The following is a 7,374-nucleotide window of genomic DNA, read 5'->3' on the forward strand; positions in this document are numbered from 1 at the left end:
GCTAATGATTCTTAAGTCCACATCTTTGTGCCGCCAATGGAAAAGACAGCGATCAATTCCCGAGGTTCTGGTGGCAATCCTTAGACTGTTGGGAAACTTCAAGTTGTTTATTTAGTTTAGTCTCTGTCTCCTTCCGAAAAGGACTTGTGTGATATGATTTAGTACATTACTGATAACTAAATTAAAAAGCCTAAATTTTTGGATCATTTTAAGAGACTATACAGAGAAAGACTTCCTGGAAAAGTAAGCTCATTCATATTTATGTGAATATTCAACTTAAACCTTTATGTTGTATGCCATAGAGAGCAAGCCTTGCTCACCCATACCACATAGAGCTGAGATTAGAGTTTATGTCGTTCTCCAAGATGAGATGTGCTGCCCAAGGATTGACAAGTTCAGTATCTCAGCACATTTGGCGTGTAAAAAAAAAAAATCTTCAGCAAACACTTTCTGGTTCTTTGGATGCTAACCTCTCTGTACCGCCATCTTCAGGTCTGAACAGCCGAAGGTGAGACTGTGTGCATATTGAGCTGGGGGAGTTTAGCATCCACCATGGAGAAAAGCTGTGCCCTATAAGATGCCAGGGCCAGTGTAACTGCTGTCTAATTTGACCTTAAAGAACCCCGGTGTGATTCTTAACTGTTCTAGCAGAGTAAGGTCTAACTTTGAATTCAGGTCAGCAAATGTATTTATTGGGTCCTTAGCATGAGTCAGGCCATGAATTGACCTGGGACATGTGAAGGAAAACGTTCATGTCCCAGCCAAGTGTAAGGATTGTTCATTGCCACTGCTGCTGAACCAACTCTATCCCCACCCACCAGCTGGGGCTAACAAGCTAAACAACACGTAATGTAGCTGAAGGTTTTGCTTTCTACAATTTGATAGTAGAAACATTTATGTTTTTGACATTGTCTTTCGTGTTAGTCTTCTACGTGCTGAGTTGCTGAAGATTGACTTGATTTTTAAAAGCAAAACCAGCTAGGCAGTGGTGGTGCACGCCTTTAATCCCAGCACTTGGGAGGCAGAGCCAAGTGGATCTCTGTGAGTTCAAGGCCAGCCTGGGCTATAGAGAGTTTCAGGAAAGGCAAAAAGCTACACAGAGAAACCCTGTCTCTAAAAACAATGTGTATTTTGTTCATCATTGTTCTCCCTATGACAAGCATAGACAGAGTGCTTCAAAATGTTAATTAAGTTGCTAATGAATGAATTATTTGGTGAATAACTCTATAGACCAAGTCTGTTCCTTTTGGTATAAACAGTATTAATGAAATGTGACCTGGAGGAAGAGCAGTCCTGCTAACATCACACTTGATGGGCAGTGTCCATGTGCTCTGTAGCTTAACTGTGCAGCCACCCCAACTTTCTGGAAGGCAAAGCGCAGATTTTGACCTCAGTAACAAAGTTTACAATGAAGACAGTCACCCAGCCTCCCTTGATATAAGGAGAGCCACACGACATGAACCTGCTCAGTAGTAAAAAAACATCCTGAGGGTCTTCCAGAAATACATTCTTTCTCTTCAGGACTGTGAGCGAGTCGGAGTGAGACAGAGTCTCCGGGAGGACAGATAAGAGAGGGGCCATGACTAGGTAATAAAGACGGTGAGCTTCCAAGGTGGCCGGCTTCTTCCTCATCCTCCTCTCCTGAGACCAAAGCCTGGCATATTAAAAACTCCTGCCAGCAGGCCCTCTGCTGAGGGACTGGCCCAACAAGTTCCAGACTGGATCAGGACATGTTACACAACAGTTGTGGGTGAACCATCCTATCTTTCTCCAAACAGACCAACCCTAAATCAGAGGGACGGGGAAGAGGGGGACTCTTCAGAGACTTAGAAAACCCCAACCCTCTAAAAGAGACCAGATTTCTCAGCTTTCTGTGGCCCCCTCTGCTTGGTGCGCCTGCTGCATGGATGTTTCCTCACCACCCCACCCCCCATAAACACCTTTCTTCAGCTGTTGACTTTGTAAGCGCCTGTTTGCTGTGTTCAAGATTTCTCCACTGCTACCTGTCTCAATTGAGATGTTTTAATTCTTCATCTGGCAGACAAAATGAAACAGATCAAGATCCTTACACGGTATCACTGGGGTTTGAATGCAGAACCTTGTGTATGCTGGACTCAGTGGTAGAACCACTGAGCCACATTCCCAGCCCAGAGCCAGACTCAGCATCCTCCCCCCACACACACACACTTTTTTTTTTTTCACTTGGGTGACAGGCTCTGTTGCTAGAACTATAGCAACTAAGAGATCGAATTTCATACTGAAAGATGGTGGTGTTACAGGGAACCCACCAGAGATGACCACTCAAACATAGTTTATAGGCAATTGAAAGTCTTTATTCCAGCTGGCTGGGACTACATTCAGGGACCCAAGAATAGCTCCAAACCTTTAGAGCAAAAGGCTTTTAAAGGCAAAAATCACATCCTAGTATCTCACTTTGCAGCTTCAAGGGAAGGTTTTTGCACAAGCAGGCAGTTTAACAGAAGCTAAGTTAGCTGGGACATCTTAATCTTGGGTTCCTAGAATAGAGCTGAATAATTTTTCATGGGATTCTCCATCAAAATCAAATTCCAGTTAACCCTGAAGTGGCTGAAGGAAGACTACAAGGTGGAGAACCCTCTGTACTCTCTTGTCCTGTCACATTTCTCACCGATTCTATGGGCATGACTCAAATCATTTATTTCTCTGTTCTAGATGGGGGCATAGTTGGTCCTAAGGACCAGTAGCTTAACTGAGTTTATCCTCTATTTGAAGTAGTTGGCCGTGCAGTTGAGGATGCTGGGTTCCACCATTAGCCCAATCAGAATAAGAATCAACGGTCTGACTAACACTGACAGCAAGGTGGTCAGCCGTGGGGCTCAGGTAAACAGAGACTGATGCCAAGTATCTGATCTGTGTGTCCTTTCTTTACTTTGAGGTTCTCTCTGACCATGGCTAGGTTTTCCCTAACTGCCACTGATTGGTTGGCATAGAAATAGCAGGTTTCTCCTAAGACCATGCAAAGTCCTCACTGTTTCATAGAAGGTCTAACCTCCTTCAGTTCTGTAGGACTATCTGTGAGGGAGTCAATTTGGTTCTCCAAATTCTATTTCCAACCTGGAAATAGAATTCTTCAAATGACATAGGTCTAAGTCTGTCTGGGAACTGAGTTCTCTAAAGTTCTGGTTCCCAACAATCAAGGCTGAGGTGCCTATGGCAGGTGCACCAGCTATTCCTGCCCCTACTAGGATCAAGAAAAGAACTGGGGCCATTGACCTTCATTAACACTGAGTCAAGGCCATTATGAGCTCTCCTCTCTTCTCCATTATGAGCAGGTATGTGGGGGATAACATAGTCCAGTATACATAGAGTAGGAGTATGACTTCCTTGTGAGTCAGAGGAGGCACTTAGTCAAATCATTAGACAAGCAAGCCAAGTAATTTGAGGACATGATGCAGGTAACTTGTCCTTGGCAGGACGACTCAGCATTGGCAGGGCATGCATAAAATTGTAATCCCTAAAGGTCTTTTTCTAGCCAACCTTTCCCACAACCTGATTTACTGATCCTCATCCTTCTCCCATATTTTTCCACCCCTGGAAGGGACATAAAAGAACAGAGATCCACCAAAAGACAAAGTGTTTTCATCCCTGACTTTTCTGAATTCCCATGTCCAGATTTGGGGCTGATGGGGAATGTGTATCACAGGTTAGTAAATTCTGGTCAGTCTTATCTCTAAGGGGTCTGAAGTTCAAGTGACAATTCATCTATCAGCAGCAGCAGCCATTTTTTTCAAGGGATGACACCAGCTTTGACAGCAATTGGAGTGATGAGGATGATGGGGTAGGGTGCCTTCCAGACGGGTTCCAGGGTCCAGGCAGGGATCTTCTTTATCCAAACCAAGTCTTCTGGATGGAACTGGTGAGTGGATCCAGAGGTGGGAGATGTCAGGATTTCCTTCATAGTCTGGTCAATGGCCTGGCAAGCTTCCTGCAAAGCCTGATATGACTTGAGAAAGGAGTGGTTAGACATTTCTGCCTGGGGAATGTCTTGGAGTTCGGGGAGGATGTACGGTAATATATTGTACCCTAATAAAATTTGCCTGAAGATCAGAGAACAGAACAAGCCACTAGACTAAACATAAATGCCAGGCAGTGGTGGCACACACCTTTAATCCTAGCACTCAGGAGGCAGAGATCTGTCTGGATCTCTGTGAGTTCAAAGCCACCCTGGAATGAGATTGACTCAGTCTAGGAGAGAAACAGAGCCAGGCAGTGATGGCACAGGCCTTTAATCCCAGCTCTAAGTGATGGCTGGGCAGAGAATGGTATAAAAGGTGTGAGGAGACAGGAACTAGAGCCTTTCAGGCTGAGAAATCCTAGAGGTAAGATGTGGCAGTGGTTTGTTCCTTTGTCTCTCTGATCTTTCAGCATTTACCCCAATATCAGGCTCCAGGTTTTCTATTGATAAGACCTTTTAAGATTCAAGCTACAAGGATGGAAGGTTCTGGTAGTTTGAATAAGGATGGCTCTCATAGGCTCATGAATCTGAATGCTTAATCAAAGGGGAGTGGCACTACTTAGAAGAATTAGGAAGTATGTGGCCTTGTTGGGGTAGATGTGGCCTTGGTGGAGGAAGTATGTCCTTGCTGGTGGGTTTTGAGGCTTAAGAAGCCCAAGCCATGCCCAATGGCTTACTCTCTTCCTGCTGCCTGAAGACCCAGATGTAGAACTCTCAACTTCTCCAGCACCCTGTCTGCCTATGTACCCCCATGTTCCTCACTATGATGATAATAGATTAAACCTCTGAACTGTAAACCAGTCCTAATTAAATGCTTTTTTTAAAAATAAGAGTTGCCATGGTTATGGTGTCTCTTCCCAGCAACAGAACACTGTTGAAGACAGGGGTGGTCTTCTAAATACAATTTCAAAAGGAGTAAGCCCCCTCCCAGTAAAGAGTATATTGGGCCCTGAAAAGGGTAAAGTGGAGGAGGTTGACCCAATTTTTTCACCAGTTTCCAGGACCAAGTTGGTCAGAATCTCCTTAAGAGTTCTAGTCATCCTGACTATCCAGCCTGAGCTCTGTGGTCTATATGCACAGTGTAATTTCTAATTAACACTTAATACCTTTGACAGATTTTGAGACATTTTGGTCATGAAGGCTGAGCCATTGTTGCACCCCAAAGCTAGGGGCAGTCCAAATGTAGGAACTACTTCCTGAAGAAGTTTCTTAATAACTATTGGAGCAGTGTCTTTTCAGGTGGAGTAAGCCTTCACCCATCCCGAGAAGGTGTCTACAAAGCACCAGCAAATATTTATAGCCCCAAACAGTAGGACAGATTTCAGTAAAATCCAACTCCCAATGTTCCCCACACCAGTTTCCTCAAGCCTGGATTCCTTGAGGGGTTTACCTGAACACAGATGGCACATCTAAAAGTGTTGTCTTTAATCAGGCTTTCCAAATTTGGAACATAATACCTGGTCTGAGGAGTTCAGCAGTGTCTGTGGCTCCTAAGTATGTGGCTTGGAAGAGGTCCAGTTACCTTCTCAGACTCATGAGAAGGATGGGTATGCATCTGGCAGCATCCACCATGCTTGTTTGTCCTGTGTGGCTGGTCTTGTTTCACTGTCAGTCTTGCCCTGGGGTGCATTTCAGGCAGTCCAGTAAACTGGGCTCCAGCAGGGCTATCAAGACTTGGAGAGAACCCACTGGTTCTAGGGCCACTTCCCAAGTGGCCAAGTCAGCCACACTCTTGCCTCTGTCTTCTGGGAGAATCACTTTTTTGGTGTCCTTTGCAAGGGACAATGTACACCCTCTTGGGTAACCAGATAGCTTCCAATAGAACTAAGATTTCTTCTCTATTTTTGATTTCTTTTCCTGTTGAGGTTAGCAATCCTCTTTCCCTGTATAGAACCCATGGACATGGGCCGTGGAGAAAACATATCAACTATCAGAATATATGGTCATAGCCTTGTCTTTCCCCCAACCCAGAGAGCTTTAATCAAACTTAAAAGCTCAGCTTCTTGAGCTGAGGTTCCCCCATTAAAGATTGTGCCCAGATAATCTTATTTTGTGTCACCACTGATACCCCTGCATATCTGAGTTTTGTTTTGGGGCAAAACTCCTTCCATCTGTGAAAAATACCTCATCTGGTGTTGCCAACATGACACCAGTCAGATCATGCCTGACAGACTGGTTCAGGTCAGTCACTTCAAGACAGTCATACAGTGGATCCATGGGGTCTTATTTGGCAGGAGACTGGTGGGGTTGAGGGCTAACATCTTGTGACCAAATGCAGGGGGCATCCAGAAGCAGGACTTGGTATTAGGACAACCAGGCATTAGACACACTGCCATTAGAGAGGGGCATTAGCAACTCTCAGGTGCTCCCCTCAACAGAGTGAGGGGCAGTCAGGAACAGTTCATGTCCCAAAGTTAATTTGTCAGCTTGTTGTACCAGCAGAGCAGTGGCATCTATGGTTCTTATACATACTGGCCATGCAGGTATGACCCGGTTAAGTCTCTTGAGCAGATATGCCACTGGTCTTTTCCAGGGTCCCAGGGTTTGCATGAGGATGCCCTGAGCACCTCTGGTCTCGTCCTTACACAAGTGGAATGGCTTAGTAATGTATGGGAGGAGGGCCAGAGCTGGTGTAAACACCAGGGCTTTTTTCAAGGCCTTGAAGGCCTTCTGCTCAGACTCAGTCTGTTCCAAAGGCTGTGTGGCCCTGGTGCTGGCATCTCAGCAAATCCCACCATCCATAGCTGGCAGCATCCCATTTCCTCTCTTGTCTGTTCCCCCAGGGGAACAACCACCTCACAGAGTTTCCTTGCCTTTCTTTGGCTGAATCTCAGCTGTTGTAAGCTTTCTGAGCAGTTTCCAAAAGGTGAGACACATTCATCCCCTCAAATCCCTGTAATTTCTGGAGCTTTCTCCTTGTGTCTGGAACCAACTGCATGGCAAAGGCAACATTAGTGGCTCGCTGGTTTTGGGGGTGCATCTGGGTCTATGGGAGTTATTACCCAACATGTCCCACAGAGCTGTTCCAGAAACCTAGTGGGCAATTTGTCTGGTCCTTGAGTAACCTGACCTACCTACCTTGGATACATTGGCAGAATTTATGACTGCTGCTTTTAGCCATTTTTTTTATTACTCCAATAATGATTGGTGCAAAAAGACATCCAGTTCCTTCTTACCTTGAAACAGTTTCCAACAGGCTGAAAGGGCCTGTGGCTTCTCTGGAAATGGAGGGTTTGGGGGTCTTCCAATTATCCAAGTCACTGGTAGAGAAGAAGCTATAAACTGTGAAGGATGGGGCGGGGGCAGTTAGAACTTCCACTCTCCTGCCCCCATAGCACTACTGGGAGAATTCCTTCCCCTTTCTCTGGGTACAACTGGCT

This window comes from Peromyscus maniculatus, chromosome 1 (genome assembly GCF_049852395.1).
Source record: "Peromyscus maniculatus bairdii isolate BWxNUB_F1_BW_parent chromosome 1, HU_Pman_BW_mat_3.1, whole genome shotgun sequence".
NCBI lineage: Eukaryota > Metazoa > Chordata > Mammalia > Rodentia > Cricetidae > Peromyscus > Peromyscus maniculatus.